The sequence below is a fragment of the Hemiscyllium ocellatum genome, chromosome 11 (genome assembly GCF_020745735.1).
Source record: "Hemiscyllium ocellatum isolate sHemOce1 chromosome 11, sHemOce1.pat.X.cur, whole genome shotgun sequence".
Taxonomy (NCBI): Eukaryota; Metazoa; Chordata; class Chondrichthyes; order Orectolobiformes; family Hemiscylliidae; genus Hemiscyllium; species Hemiscyllium ocellatum.
In genome coordinates this window covers 19,363,619-19,380,689 of record NC_083411.1, presented here as the reverse complement: position 1 = coordinate 19,380,689, position 17,071 = coordinate 19,363,619, and positions in this window count along the sequence as shown.

Here is a 17,071-nt window from a genome sequence, read left to right as displayed (position 1 = left end):
AACACACATTTTTCCCTTCTAAGGCATACACCCGCTTTGGAAAAATGTTAAGGACCATGACCTAGTTCTCTAAATGTTCTTTATTAACCTTTCCTGTTATCAGCACATCATCCAGATAAAGAGTGACAAGGGATAGACCTTGTAAAATGTTTTCCATCATCCGCTAAAAACTTGGACAGGCTGACGACACCCTAAATGGCAGTCTTGTATATTGGTGCGAACCCTAATGGTTATTAATTTTAGTATACTTCTGGGAATCCTAATCGAATTGGCACCTTCATAAAGAACAGTTCCCCTGCTACCCTTCTGACTTTCACTTTTGGGCTGTAAATCGTTTGTGGCTGGAAGATCTTCGCTACTGCTCTCTCTTTTCCAAATTCCCTTTCCAAGTAAATCATCAGCGTGACAGGCAAATCCCCTGCTCAACCATCAAGCCTGGTTCAATGGAGAGTACAGGAGGGCATGCCAGGAACAGTACCAGGTTTACCTAAAAATGAGGTGTCAACCTGGTGAAGCTGCTAAACAGGCCTACTTTCATGCCAAATAGCATAAGCAGTAAGTTATAGGCAGAGCTAAACGATGCCACAACCAACATTTCTGATCTAAACTCTGCAGTCCTGCCATATCCAGTCATGAAAGCTGGTGAACAATTAAACAACTCACTGGAGACTCCACTAATATCCCCATCCTCCATGATGGAGCAGTCCAACACATCAGCACAGCAGATATGGTTGAAGCCTTTGCAATAATCTTCAGTCAGAGGTGCCGAGTGGACACTTCATCTCAGCCTCTTCCAGTGGTCCCCAGCATCATAAATTCCAGTCTCCAGCCAAACTGATTCACTCCACGTGATATTATGAAATAGTTGGAGGCAAAGGCTATGGGCCCTGACAACAATAGTGCTACAGACTTGTGCTCCAAAACTTGTCACTTCCCTAGCCAAGCTCTTCTAGTACAATTACAACACTGGCATCTAACTGATGATGTGGAAACTTGTTCAGGTATGTGTTGTACTCAAAAAGCAGAATAAACTCAACCTGGCCAATTGCTACACGATCTACTCTTGATCATCAGTGAAGTAATGGAAGATGTCATTGATTGTGCTAACAAGTAGCTCAGCAATAACCTGCTCAGTGACACCCAGCCTGATTTCTTCCAGGGCCACTTAGCTCCTCTCCTCATTACAGCCTTAGTTCAAACATGGACAAAAGAGCTGACATTCAGAGGTGAAGTGAGAGTGACAGTCCTTTACATCAAGGCTGCATTTGACCGAGTGTGGCATCAAGGAGCCTTAGCAAAACTAGAATCGGTGGGAATGAGGGGACAATTCTCCAGCGGTTGGAGTCTTACCTGACACATAGGAAGATAGATGTGGCTGTTAGGCATCAATCATCTCAGCTCCTGCTCCTCATCTGTGGGAGTTCCTCAGGCCAGTGTTCTAAGCTCAACCATCTTCAGCTGCTTCATCAGTGACCTTCCTTCCATCACAAGCTCCAAAGTGGGGATATTCACCAATGATTGCACAATGTTCAGGACCACTCACCACTCCTCAGATACTGAAGCAGTCTATGTTCAAATGCAAACTGATCTGGATAATATCCAGGGACCGGCTGACAAGCGGCAAGTAATATTCATGCCACTCAAATGCCAGGCTACGGCCATCTCCAATAAGTGTCAAAATAACCACCACTCCTGGACAGTCAATGGCGTTAACCTCACTGAATCCCTCACTATCAATATCATGGGGTTACCTTTGACCAGAAACTCTATTGGACTAACCACATAAATGCAATAGTTTTATGAAAAGATAAGAGTAACTCACCTCCTGACTCCCCAAAGCTTGTCCACCATCTACAAGGCAGAAGTCAGGAGTGTGATGGAATGCTCCCCACTTGCCTGGATGGGTGAAGTTCTAACAACAGAAGCTTAACATCTTTCAAGACAAAGCAGCCTGCTTGATTGACATCACTTCCATTAGCATTCACTCACTCCACCACTGATGCTCAATAACAGCAATGCGCACTGTCTACAAGATAGACTACAGAAGTTCACTAACAATCCTTAGATAGCTCCATCCATCCACACAGCCACTTCCACTAGACCACAAGAAATACAAGATTGGCAAGAACATGGAAACACCATCACCTGCAAGTTCCCCTCCAAGCCGACTTGGGAACATCTTGCCATTCCATCACTGTTGCTGGGTCAAAATCCTGGAATTCCTCCTCAAGGGTATTTTGGGTCAACCCACATCAGAAGGACTGCAACGGTTCAGGCAGCAGCTCACCACCATTTTCTCAAGGGCAACTAGGGATAGGCAATAAATGCTGGCCAGCCAGCAATGTGCATGTCCCACGAGTGAACTCAATCAGAAGCAAACATAACTCAGAAAAGTCAGGAGATGGTCAGACAGGATAATTTAAGGCAGGATAATTTAAGGCAGGATATATGTAGTGGAATTTTGTACAAAATAAAGTTTATGGAAGGAGTAGTCAAGTCTGGAAACAACAAAGACATTCTCAAGTTTTGCAGCAGAAGAGAGAATGAGATTTTAAATATATAGGCTGTAGTCTACAATCAACCATTGCTTGTCAATGCAGCAAAACCCTGAATTCAGCCTTTTTAACATTATGTAAACTCAATTTAATTCTGTTACATTTATAACTATTTCAATACTTACTGTCCCTGTCGGTCCCTGATGGTTTCCTGGCCTCCATTCTGTATTTTCTTATTTAAAATCTCTGTAGACTTGTTGCCTTAATAACTGCTTCAATGTATTCTGGCCCCATAAGCCCAATAAAATCTGTCTGTGGCTCCATTAGCCTAATAATGTCTATGCATTATGCCCTGTTGGCATGGTATAAAAATTTTATAGCCCCACTGGACTAATAAAACTGTTTATGGCTCAGTTGGCTAAATAAACAAACTTTAAATCTTTGGCAAATCTTCCGGAGCTTTGAATATATGGAGCAAAATCCATCTTTAAGACACTCACTCCACCCACCTTTGCTTCGATCCAGGAAACAAAGTCGACACCACATGCACCAGCTTTCTTGTAGACCTCCTTCAGAGAATTCCCCACTTCCTCAGCTCTAGACTAAATAATATTTCCGTTAAAAATATCACAGTACCTTTACTTCACACTCTGCAGATCCATTAACTGAAAACAAATAAAAAACTGCCTGCAGGAAGTTGCCATTTTCAGCACAGTTGTCCCGCTGGTTTTAAATTACTGTTGCTGCTACAAATTCACTTAAGTCAGCGACTCAAGATGGAATGAGAATTTGCATGTGGTTCACTTATTCTTCAGTATCTCACCTGGAGTATCCTAAATCATGGATGTTAAAAGGCAATTGTGATCACAAAGGATTTGCAGCTGAGATCAGTTGTACTCTACCATCTCTTCATCCCAATTTGATCAAATACTCTAACATAGAATCAGGTCTATGTCTGTCTCCAGCCTTTCTGTCAGGGTGAGTAATTAAATGGAGGGCCAGATGTCTGGCACTCTATTGATTTGCAGCTATTTGTCCTGACTGGATGGATAAGATGGCTGTGGCACTTTGCTGTTTAAGAACATGGACTGGCATGCCTGATAAAGTTGTCAAAACCATTGAAGTTGTCAAAGGACTTTTAACATTTTGTTGATTCTCTATGTCTTGTTCTCACCAGGACACTTTACAAGTTTACACATTAAAGGGGAAATCCAACATTTCTCTCACGTAAGAGGAAAGTGCCGTGGTTGCCATGGAGAATGACACATTCATGCTGATTGACAGTTAAATTATATACTGTCTGATTGGTCAGGGCATTGCCCTGAGAAATGAACCAGTGAATGGCTGTCATCCAGTTTGTTGAGTTGAAACAGGAACAGTGCATCTACATGTTCATTCTGTCTGCAAAAGTTTAACGTCTGTTCGAAACCTACCTGCATCTCTTAGAGGCAGAATTTTTAAAAGTTCGTTTGTGGGATTTGGGCATTGCTGACTGGACAATATTAATAGCCCATCCCTATTTGCCTTGAGAAGGTGGGAATGAGCTGCCTTCTTGAATCGCTGCACTCCACTTGCTGTGGGTTGACCCACAATACCGTAGGGAGGGAATTCCAGGATTCTGACCCAATGACTGTGAAGGAACGGCGGTATATTTCCAAGTCAGGGTGGTCAGTGGCTTGGAGGAGAACTTGCAGGTGGTGGTGTTCCCAAGTACCTACTTCCCTTGTCCATCTAGATGGAAGTGGTTGTGGGTTTGGAAGGTGCTGTCTAAGGATATTTGGTGAATTTCTGCAGGGCATCATGTAGATAGTACTGAGTGCTGGTGGTGGAGGGATTGAATGTTTGTAGATGTGGTGCCAATCAGGTGGGTTGCTTTATGCTGGATGGTGTCAAGATTCTTGAGTGTTGTTGGAGCAGCGCCTACCCAGGCAAGTGGGGAGTATTCCATCACACTCTTGACTTGTGCTTTGTAGATGGCGGATAGATTTTGGGGTGTCAGCAGGTGAGTTACTTCCCTCAATATCCCTAGTCTCTGATCTGCTCTTGCAGCCACTGTGTTTATGTAGCGTGTCCTGTTGAGTTTCTGGTCAATGGTAACCCCAAGGATGTTGATAATGGGGGGGTTTAGTGATGGTAATTTTATTGAATGTCAAGGAGCGATGGTTAGAGTGTCTCTTATTGGTGATGGTCATTGTCTGGCCTTTGTGTGGTGCCAAGGTGACTTGCCATTTGTTGGCCCAAGCCTGGATATTGTCCAGATCTTGTTGCATTTGAGTACAGACTGCTTCAGTATCTGAAGAGACAGGAATTGTGTTGAACACTGTGCAATCATTGGTGATCATCCCTACTTCTGACCTTATGACAGAAGGAAGGTCATTGATGAAGCAGCTGAAGATGGTTAAGCCTAAGACACTATCCTGAGGGACTCCTGCAGAGATGGCCTAGAGCTGAGATGACTGACCCTCCACAACCACAAACATCTTCCTTTGTGCCAGGTATGACTCTAACCAGTGGAGTGTTTGCCCCTGATACCCATTGAATCCAGTTTTGCCAGGGCATCTTGATGCCATGTTGAAAATGTGTTGCTGGTTAAAGCACAGCAGGTTAGGCAGCATCCAAGGAACAGGAAATTCGACGTTTCGGGCATAAGCCCTTCATCAGGAATGAGGAGAGTGTGCCAGGCAGGCTAAGATAAAAGATAGGGAGGAGGGACTTGGGGGAGGGGCGATCTTGATGCCATGTTTGGTCAAATGCGGCCTTAATCTCAAGGGCTGTCATTCTCACCTCACCTCTGGAATTCATTTCTTTTGTCCATGTTTGAACCAAGGCTGTAATGAGGTCAGGAGCTGAGTGACCCTGGTGAAACCCATACCGGGCTTCACTGAGCAGATTGTTGCAGAGCAGGTGCTGCTTGATAGCCACGTTAATGACTTTTCCATCACTTTACTAATGATGGAGAGTGGACTGATTGGGCAGTAATTGGCCAGGTTGGATTTATCCTGCTTTTTATGTATAGGACATACTTGGGCAGATTTCCACATTGTCGGGTAGATGCCAGTGTTATAAGTATACTGGAAGAACTTGGCCTGATAGTGGTAGGAGCACATCTCCTCAGTACTATTGATGGAATGTTACCAGGGTCCAGTGTCTTTGCAGTATCCAGTGCCTCCAGCCTTTTCTTGATATCACGTGGAATGAATCAAATTGGCTGGAGACTGGTATCAATGATGCTGGGGAGCCCTGGAGACAATGGCACAGTGGCATTATCACTTGGTTATTAATCCAGAAACACAGAATAGCCTTCTGGGAACCTGGGTTCAAATCCTGCCATGGTGGCATTTGAATTCAATGAAAAGGAAAAAAGTCTGGAATTGAGAGTTGACTGCTGACCATGAAACCATTGTCAATTTTTGGGGAAAAACCCATCTGGTTCACTAATGTCCTTTAGGGAAGGAAATTTGCCATTCTTACCTGGTCTGGCCTACATATGACTCCAGAATCAAAGCAATGTGGTTGACTCTCAACTGCCCTCTGAAATGGCCTAGCAAACCACTTAGTTGTATTAATCACCAGAAAGTCAATCCATTATTGTTGGAACAGCTGTGGAATCTGTTTACACAGGAAGAGAAATTAATTATAATGTACCGTGAGTTAGTGCACACTCCAAAGGCTATGTGAACATGCATTAGAGGCTTTGTGCTTGACTGGAGTTGAGGTAAGATCTGATCTATCCACAGAGGCCACATCTCCAGTGATGGCACGTTCAACCTCCCAGCTTCCACAGACCTGTTCTGGATCACATGAGTCTCTGACAGCACCAACCAAGTGTCACCTGCTCCATTGGGCTTGGCTTGGTACATGCAGGGAAATCCATCATTGAGTGACCTATTATCTCCCCAAACTGAATGTCTGAATGGATGACAAGTGAATTGAAATTGAAAATGCTGTTAATGTCACCCCTGGAGTAGAGTGGTACTGGAAAAGCACAGCAGTTCAGGCAGCATCCGAGGAGCAGGAAAATCGACATTTCGGGCAAAAGCCCTTCATCAGGGATACAAGCAGAGTGCCTGCAGGGTGGAGAGATAAATGAGAGGAGGATGTGGGGGGGTGGAGAAAGTAGCATAGAGTAATAGGTGAGTGGGGGTGAGGATGAAGGTGATAGGTCAGGGAGGAGGGTGGGGAAGGTAGCAAAGAATACAATGGGTGAATGGGGGTGGGATGAAGGTGATAGGTCAGACAGGAGAGTGGAGTGGGTAGGTGGAAAAAAAGATAGGCCAGTAGGACAGGTCATGGGGACAGCGCTGAGCTGGAAGTTTGGAGCTGGGGTGAGGTGGGGGAAGGGGAAATAAGGAAACTGGTGAAGTCCACATTGATGCCCTGGGGTTGAAATGTTCCGAGGCGCTCTTCCTCCAGGCATCGGGTGGTGAGGGTGCAGCGGTGAAGGAGGTCCAGAACTTCCATGTCCTCAGCTGAGTGGAGGGGGAGTTGAAATGTTGGGCCACAGAGCGGTGTGGTTGATTGGTGCGGGTATCCCATGGATGTTCCCTAAAGCGCTCTGCTAGGAGGTCCAACCTTGCAGCAGCTTAACTCATGAAAGCTTGTGGCCATGATAAGCATCACAGACACTGGCAATACATCATTTTCCTGATCTAAGGTATAGCTGTGGCTACATCAAGTGGCAGATTTCATTGAGGACATCTTCAGTGAGGTCTGATGTTCGAGAAAATGGTCAAACAATGGAATGGCATCAGTTAATGCAAAGTGAGTCATTCGGATCAGAGAGTGAGGTTGGAGCCCAAATCCTGGACTGTATGGAATTTACTAATTGGCAACTGATTGGGGCAGCATGGAGGCTCAGTGGTTAACACTGCTGCCTCAAAGCACCGGGTTCGATTCCACCCTCGGGCAACTGTCAGTGTGAAGTTTGCATGTTCTTTTCATGTCTGTTTGGGTTTCCAGTTTCTTCTCACAGTCCAAAAATGTGCAGGTTAGGTTGATTGGCCATGCTAAATTGCCCATAGTGGCCAGGCTAGGCGGATTAGCCATTGGTAAATTCAGGGATAGAGTAGGGGGCTAAGTTTGGGTGGGATGCTCTTCAGAGGGTTAGTGCAGACTTAATGGGCCTCTTTCTGTACTGTAGGGATTCTATGACTCTTGAACTATCAAACCGGAAAGCTTGATAAAGCTTAGAAAATACATGAATCATCCTTTATGCATATGTATCATTGAAAAAGTGAGTCAACCATCAGCCTGCTCAACACTATCAGGAAGTGCAAGTTCATGCCCTACTGGTCAAATATATGTTAGGAAGCTGCCTTTACCTCTTGGCCCCAATCTGTAATCCCAGCAGACATATTGAAAGGGTACAAACCGACATCAGTGTCATTACGCATGAACGATGCTGAGTTAAATGCTGTTGCTGTGCCCAGAGATTTTTAGATTTAGAGTTTATTGTCATGTGTACTGGTGTGCAGGAATACAAGAATACAGTGAAAAGTGTGCAAAGTCCCACTCCCCAGTGCCATTTTAGTAGACAAAAGACAGAATTAAAAACAGAGGCAGAAATAAAACAGCCAATAAAAAAGAAAATGTCTCAGTCACTCCCCTGTCGCTACCACGAGTCACTCTCAGCCAGAAAAACAAAGTCCCTACCTCAGTCTGTGAACACTCAAGTGCCTCAAGTTCCCACACTCTGCCGGGACACCATCTCCTCTGCTGTCAAGTACCTGGGCCCTGCTGCCAACTCTAGGATGATGTCATCACTCTACGGCGCTATCTCGCCTCCCTCTGGATGTCATTCCACCAGGAGTCCATGCTGGGTTTCCGCTGAAGTTGTCGCATCCCGAACTAGGCTCCAACCCAACACTGGGCCCACCGTCTCAAAGCTGCCAGTGTCTCAGTCTGGCTTACGTTGCTGTTGCTGCTGCTTCCTGGGAGCACCATTTTGGCAAAGGAACCCACCGCTACAAACTGTCTAGGAAGAGGACCACTCCTGCCACAGCCGACACTCCAGGAAGGGAACTTCTGCCCCCGACAGAGGAAAAAAAAAGAAATAAAACAAAATAAAGAAAGAGGAAAAAGGAAAGCAGACAGACGTGGAGCAGCTCTCAGGTCTGGATTCGGGCACGAGCGCTGCTACTTTGCTGTTGCCATCTTGGAATTAATGGTTGCTATATGTAATTCTTAACTCTAACTGTAACGCCTTACATACATTGCTTGTTATTGCAGCTCTACGTCTAAATAACCGAGGTTTACTTGCAATTTGAATTGGAATGACTCACAGAAAGGAATTTCTTGCAAGCGCTTGAAACTTAGCCCTGTGTAAATGGCTTATTTTCATATAATCCCTACAGTGTGGAAACAGACCGTTTGGCCCAACATGTCCACACTGACCCTCCAAACAGTAACCCACCCAGACCCATTCCCCTACCCTATATTTGCCCCTGACTAATGCACCTAATCTACATATCCCTGAACACTATGGGCAATTTAGCATGGCCATATCACCTAAACTGCACACCTTTGGACTACAGGAGGAAACCGGAGAACCCAGAGGAAACCCATGCAGACACAGGGAGAATGTGCAAACTCCACATAGAGAGTTGCCCGAGGCTGGAATTGAACCCGTGTCCCTGGCACTGTGAGGCAGCAGTGCTAACCACTGAGTCACCATACCACCCGTGCCATCACTGAATGAAGTAATGAACCACTTTCTTGATGTTTGCCAGTTCCTGGACATTGAATCAACCTAATTCACTATTTCCTTCCCTGTGTGATTCCAAATCTATCAAGTCTTACAGAAGAGCCTTTGGAGATTTACCAACATTATGCCATGAACAAGCCTGAATAAACTGGGATAGTTACCCTGAGAGTAAAGGAAATGAATAGAGCCATTCCAATTTATGAGGAGTTTTGATAAAGCACATGAAGAAAATCTGGCAGGTTAGAAATCAGAAGACATGGATTTAAGATAATTGGCAAATGAATGATTGAGGAGATGGGGAGATTTTCTTTTAAAGTGCAGCAGGTTATGATGATTGGTAATGAAATGCATGAAAGCATGTAAGAAGCAAATGTATCAGTAACATTCAAAATGTGCGTACATTTGGCCAGTTGGAGAATTGGAGAATTTGCCAGTCAGAGGAATGAGCAAGAGAATGGGACTTGTTGGATAGCTCATTTCAATGATCACAAACACAATGAGCTGTATGGTCTCATTCTGTGCTATATGATGCTATCTTAAAGCATTCCTCACTTTTGGAGCAATTCCCATCTGATGTACTATTCCAGCCCTGACAGTGTCTCCAGTTTGTCGGAGCGATCTCAAAGGTAGGTGATTTTCCTATTCATTGGTTGTTCTGTGGTATGAGGGTCAATGTAGACCATGTACTGGGCCAAAAAAGGTCAAACCGGGATTTTAAATTGGTGAATTTATTTCCCTGAAAAGAAACAGGAGGAACTGTAGTTCAACTTAACAACATACCAAGGCCAATTTTCAGACAACAGAGTTCCATTTTGCAAGCAAGTTGGAATATTTTTATGCTGTGACCTTTGACATGGCAATTTGTTTGATGCATCTCATTTCAAAGCAGCATGAACCCTGAGCTGGCTGTATTTACTGGCAACTGACCAATAAAAAGAGTCTCTGAAATCATTTGGCTCATAAAACTGTCTTTTATTCTGGAGGTCTTTCGATTATTTTACATATTAATAGAGCACACTGTTGAAAATTACTATCTTGCAAAATGATGCACATGAAACTTTTTGTCAAACCCAATAAATTTCACAAGGACTTTTTGCAAAAATGCTCTTTCACAGTAATGTAGTCATTGTAGTTAGATTTATATCAAAAGATATTAGTACACAGCAATGTTTGCAAGAATCATTATTTTGCCAACATAATTATTTATAATGGGAAGAAAAAAAGTTATAAAATGCATTCTGTTATTAGCATAATGCTAAACTCTGAAAAATTAGTTGTCTCTGCTCTCGACAGATGCCACAGTTTTTAAACTTAGTTCAGTTTGGTCTTAATTTTGCTCAAATATATACCAGTCCCTCAACAAATAAATCTACTCCTGGAATTTCAACATTAAACAATGGATAGAATCTTCCCAGCCCCTGAACAACCGGACAATGACAAGGTGGTGAGGAAAGGTTAGAAAAAAAAGTCTGATTTTCTCCCCAAAGTTTTAACAGCAAGATGTGAACTTCACTAATGAGCAGCGAGAGACCAATTTGCCTGCATTAACATCTAATCTCACTTCATCTACATGCGGTTTGCTGATTTACCAGGCAATGGCAGAAATTAGTCGGAAACATTTTCTACCATCAAAGTCTGAAAAAGTACCTGCCAGCTCCAGCTAACTGCTCCTCTTGGCCTCCATCTTGGCCAGTTTACTCCAAAAGGGCAGGCCCCATGACCAATGACTGCCTGCATTCCTCATCCACAAAGGCTGCCATTAGACAGGCACCAGCCTCACTTTATTGACATATAAACACAGAAAACAGGAACAAGATTGGGCCATTGGCTCTTTGAGCTTGCCTCTCCACTAAATACAATCATATTTGACCATCCAACTCAATACCCTTTTCCTGCTTCTTCCTAATCGCCTTTGATCCCTTTAGCCCTATGAATTATCTATCTCCTTCATGAAAATACCCAATGTTTTGGCCCCAGCTGCTTTCCGTGGCTGAGAATGTCACATGCACACTATTCTCTGGGTGAAGAAACTTTACCTCAACGTAGTCTTAAATGGCCCACCCTGTACCCTTAGACTGTGACCCCTAGTCATCAGGAACATTCTTCCTGCACTTATCTGTCAAGTCCTGTTAGAATTTTATAGGTATCTATGAGATCTCCATCTCATTTATAGTAGAGTTCACCACTTCAACACTGCTTAGGAGCACACAAACACCATTCATTGTAAGACAGCTTCCAGGCCACTTTGTCCCCAGGGACAGGCATGCATCAGAACAGGATGTTTCTCAGGGTTCTTTACTTGCACTCATAGCACCCACACAGCTTGCATCTAGTTGGATGGTCAGAGCATCTCTTCCTTGCCTTGCATTTCTTTTTGCGCATTGCCACATCATTCAGAACTTACACTCTCAAGTACTTCTGTCTTGCCTAAGCTCTCAGCACAGACACTATGCTAGAGAGCTTGTCATGTTAGTCATCAGTGGTCAGTCAAGGGGGTGGATACGTTGCTGTGCAGCACTCTGCTATGTCAATGTCACCTGCAGCATGTGCCAGAAGCTTATTGGCTAACTCAATGAATGTGCTTCAACAAAATGCCTCATTTCAAATTCTAAGGGGAGTGGTCCTCAGTCAAGGCTGACCTTACATGGATGATCACTGAGAGACGAGGACTATATTCCAGCTAGTGACTCCACTAGGCAACCCCTTTACTGAGGCCAACCATCAACATGGTGCTGGCCAATCTTTCACCAGGGCCATCATCGAACAGATGATAGATCCTCTGAAGATTGATTTTGTGGGAGAGGGATGTTGCAATGCAATCAAGCGGGCTGTGTCACGTAACCTTTAGAGCCATGCTCTGAACAACTGGAACAGGCAACAGCAAATCTGATGCATTCTAAGGAACTGAGAAAGCAGGAATAGTCTTAAAGACAGAAAGGAGCAGGAGGGAGATCACCTTCACCACAACAGAACAGTGTAGTATCAGGGGCAGCAAGCCAGACAGGATTTCATTGAAGGCAAAAGTGAGGACTGCAGATGCTGGAGATCAGAGTCTAGGTTAGAGTGCAGGTTAGCAGGTCAGGCAGCATCCGAAGAGCAGGAAAATCGACATTTCGGGCAAAAGCCCTTCATCAGGACCAAAGGCATCTCTCCAATCCGGAGGCTCCCTGCCTTCATTCCTGATGAAGGGCTTTTGCCTGAAACATCAATTTTCCTGCTCCTTGGTTGCTGCCTGGCCTGCTGTGCCTGCTTCCAACACATGTGAGCTGGGTGAAGTCATTATTCATTGACAAACATTACTGCTGTTCAAATTAGAAACAGTTCCTTTTTATTTCCAAGAAACAAATTCTTGTTTGTTGCTTCTTCACTTTTACTGTTCAATAAAAGTTAAGATGAACAACTGTGTGAAGGCTTTATAACATGCCATGCTCCAACATTGAACAATGACAAGATGTTAATGTTGACTGGGCATTCGAGAAGGAGTAGGCCTCCCTTACACTGGGTTGGACAACACAGTGCGGCACTGATGATAGGTAGACTAACTAGAACTATCTGTCTGATATAACTGCAAAAGGCCGATATCCAGTCGCCACGTCAACCCTTTATTTACTTGTGCACAGTGCAGTGGCTGTAGCCAGCCAGCTTGGAGTTAGTTCCCTGAATGGAGGAGATCTAAATCTCCTGTTTTTTTTCCTTCAAGGAGATTCTAATCTCCTAGTTATGTTGGTCAGTCGGAATTTTCCTGACGGGGTCAGGTTAACAACCCCAATCAAGGACCTCGTAGTCAACAAGGCTCACCTGGTTCCAATCACTACACTAGCCTGGATATTATCCAGATCTTGTTGCATTGGGTCATGTACTGCTTCAGTGTCTGAGGGGTTTCAAATGGTGCTGGAAATAGTGCAATCATCAGTGCACATTGCCACTTCCATCTTTCTAACGGAGGAAGGAAAGGGAAAGATGATGTAGCTATACTCAGACAGCTTGGTTAGGGGCATAGCAAATTCTGGAGCACAAGTCTTGGGTGCTATTGTTGTAATATAATCCAGGCCGATAGCCTTTGCACTATCCACTGCCACCAGCCATTTCTTGATAGTACATGCACAAAGTTGAACTGGTTGAAGACTGATGTATATGCTTCTGGCCACCTACAGAAGAAGTCTGGACTGGGTCCACCAAACTTTCTTAAAATTTTCAATGGCGATCACTGTATTCTAGCTGAGATTAGCAGAGCTCTGCTTGTGTTACATCCCATTCATTCATTTTTTCAGTCCTCTGTTATCCAGGCATTTTCTAAAATTTCTCAACTTGGTGATTCGAGACAATACTCCCCAATTCTCTTGCTGTGAAACTGAACTTATGTGTTGTTCATAACAAACTCGCACCAAATCCCATTCCACAAACACACCTACATTTGTTGGCCCATACAGGCTCCTACTCAAGCAATGCTAACATTCTCATCCTTACTTTTACAACAGCCTCATAGACTCCTTCGCAACTGTGCAATCTTCTCCAGCATCACCCTCCGAGATGTCTGGCTGGGTTGTATGGCCTCAAGGCCAAATTGAACAAGAAATATAATTAAACTCAACAAGGGGACTGGACTAATCATGCACAACTTCATGGCTATAGCCACAAAATACAAACTATTCTGAATGACAGGTCCAGTGGACCCACTGCTCAGCATGACCAGTACTTATGAATCAAGCTTAAAGAGAAATACTTGCTGGTTATGTGGAAGAGCAAGGAGCTGAAAGGTGACGTATGCATGATAGGGCTTGTCCTCTTGCTCCATGCATCTGTCAGGCTGCCCAAAGTGATGTATCTGTTCACTCTATCTTATCTATGACTGGTTCCAATCAACAAAAACTAGCCAAAACCTGGAGTGAATTGCTGCAAGCAGCTTTGAACAAGTTTTTTACTTTCACTAGGAAGGATTTATTCAGGCAGTCAGCCTGAATTCAAACTGCCTGTAATGTGATATATTATTTCCTGTCTATTGTACAGTTGCATGCAGAAGACAAGTGGCCTAAGGCACAATCTCTACAAGTATATTCATGGACCAATTGGTGTACAAAAGTTACAGTGCCACTGGAATCTATCTGTCCCTCAGTTGCTTCCAGAAAACCCACTCAACAAACCACCTATCCCAACACTCTCTCAACCCCCTAAGTAACAGTCACATTCTCACAACCAACCAGCATCCCCTGCTCCACCTCTCAGAATCTTACCCATAAACTCCACCCTGCCCACTCCACTCTCTCAATTCTGGGGTCATGTTAATACAACAGAACTGAAATAGAGTCACAGTGGGGGAAGCTTTGAGCATCACTTCTCCTGTGCCTCGTCCCTTCCCTTTGACCATCAGTTGTGACCATACCTTTAGCTGCTTAGGTTCAATCCCTGGACATCCGGGACGTTGCCCTGTTTGGCAGGATGAATAGACAAGCAGAGTATTATTTAAATGCAGACAGTGCGCAGAATGTTGTGATCTGTGTGTCCTTATATTTAAACCATTGAATGCTAGAATGCAGACAACATTAGGCAGGCAAATGGAATGTGGACCTGCATTGCAAGACAATAGAACAGAAAAGTCAGCAAAACATGCTGCAGCTGGTCAGGGCATGGGTGAGGGTATTCCGTACAATTTTGCCCTTCATACTTAAAGAGTGATGTAGCTTCATTGCAAGCAATTCAGAGACTGTCCACTGAGTTGACTCCTAAAAGGGCTGTCTTACAAGGAAAGGTTGACCTACACTTTTAGAATCAAGAATAATGCGAGATGGTAATGAGAGATGATCCTACTCAAACTTGCAAAATTTTCAGCAGGCTTGACAGGGCAGAAAGTAATAGGATATTTACTCTTGTGGGGTAATTTAGGGTAACAGTTTATTAAAAAGCACTCCCATAAAAGAAAAGGATGCCAAAGGTTTTGTCTCTCAAAGTGTTGTTAGTTTTGACATTCTCTTCCACAGAGAGTAATGATGACTGTGTAATTGAATATTTTCAAGACAAAGGCAAGAGGCAAAAGACTGGAGTAAAGGTCAGATTGAGCTTAGCCGTGTTTTAGTAAGTGATAGAGCAAGCTGGATTGGCTGAATAACGTCTTATTCTTATAGTTTCATGATCATTTTGGTTTTCAGATCTTCTAAGAATTCAGAAATTTAGACAAAGCTTTTAGTCACTCCTCCTGATCTGACCATCTTTGACTCGATTCTTATTCATTTATGTTTAATATGAAATTAAACACACTCATGTACCAGTGATCAATATGATCTAAAAAGTTATCTACATGTTGTTTCCTTCCAGAAAACGCTGACCAGCACAGTGTGCCCATGATTCACAGAAGTCTGCAGACTTGAGAACAGAAACAAATCACAATATCACACTTTGGCATTTTATTTACAACATAATACCATCACAAATTATGCTACTTCTTATCACTATGTTAAGTGCTTGTGCACCTTACAATTTTCTCTTAACTTCTCAGTTCTCCATATTAAGTGTCTAGCAATGTTATTTACAAATGGACACATTGCAGGAGTAGAAAATGTGTTGCTGGAAAAGCGCAGCAGGTCAGGCAGCATCCAAGGAACAGGAGATTCGACGTTTTGGGGATAAGCCCTTCTGCAGGAATGAGGAAAGTGTGTCCAGCAGGCTAAGATAAAAGGTAGGGAGGAGGGACTTGGGGGAGGGGCGTTGGAGATGCGATAGGTGGAAGGAGGTCAAGGTGAGAGTGATAGGCTGGAGTGGGGTGGGGGCGGAGAGGTCAGGAAGAAGATTGCAGGTTAGGAAGGTGGTGCTGATTTCGAGGGATTTGACTGAGACAAGGTGGGGGGAGGGGAAATGAGGAAACTGGAGAAATCTGAGTTCATCCCTTGTGGTTGGAGGGTTTCTAGGCGGAAGATGAGGTGCTCTTTCTCCAATCGTCGTGTTGTTATGGTCTGGTAATGGAGGAATCCAAGGACCTGCATGTCCTTGGTGGAGTGGGAGGAGGAGTTGAAGTGTTGAGCTACGGGGTGGTTGGGTTGGTGGTCCGGGTGTTCTCTGAAATGTTCCGCAAGTAGGCGGTCTGTCTCCCCAATATAGAGGAGGCCACATCGGGTGCAACGGATGCAACAGATGATGTGTGTGGAGGTGCAGGTGAATTTGTGGCAGATATGGAAGGATCCCTTGGGGCTTTAGAGAGAAGTAAGGGAGGAGATGCGGGCGCAAGTTTTGCATTTCTTGCAGTTGCAGGGGAAGGTGCCGAGAGTGGAGGTTGGGTTGGTGGGGGGTGTGAACCTGATGAGGGAGTCACGGAGGGAATGGTCTTTTCGGAATGCTGATAGGGGAGGGGAGGGAAATATATTCCTGGTGGTGGGGTCCGTTTGGAGGTGGCGGAAATGACGGTGGATGATACGCTGTATACGGAGGTTGGTGGGGTGGTAGGTGAGAACCAGTGGGGTTCTGTCCTGGAGGTGGTTGGAGGGGCGGGGCTCAAGGGCGGAGGAGCGGGAAGTGGAGCAGATGCGGTGGAGGGCATCGTCGATCACAACTGGGGGGAATCTGCGGTCCTTGAAGAAGGAGGCCATCTGGGCTGTATGGTATTGGAACTGGTCCTCGTGGGAACAGATGCGGCGGAGACAAAGGAATTGGGAACATGGGATGGCATTTTTACAGGGGGCTGGGTCGGAGAAGGTGTAGTCTAGGTAGCTGTGGGAATCAGTCAGTTTACAGTAAATATCCGTGTTGATTCGGTCGCCCGAGATAGAAATGGAAAGGTCTAGGAAGGGGAGGAAGGAGTCTGAGACGGTCCAGGTGAATTTGAGGTCGGGGTGGAAGGTGTTGGTAAAGTGGATGAACTGTTCAACCTCCTCGTGGGAGCACGAGG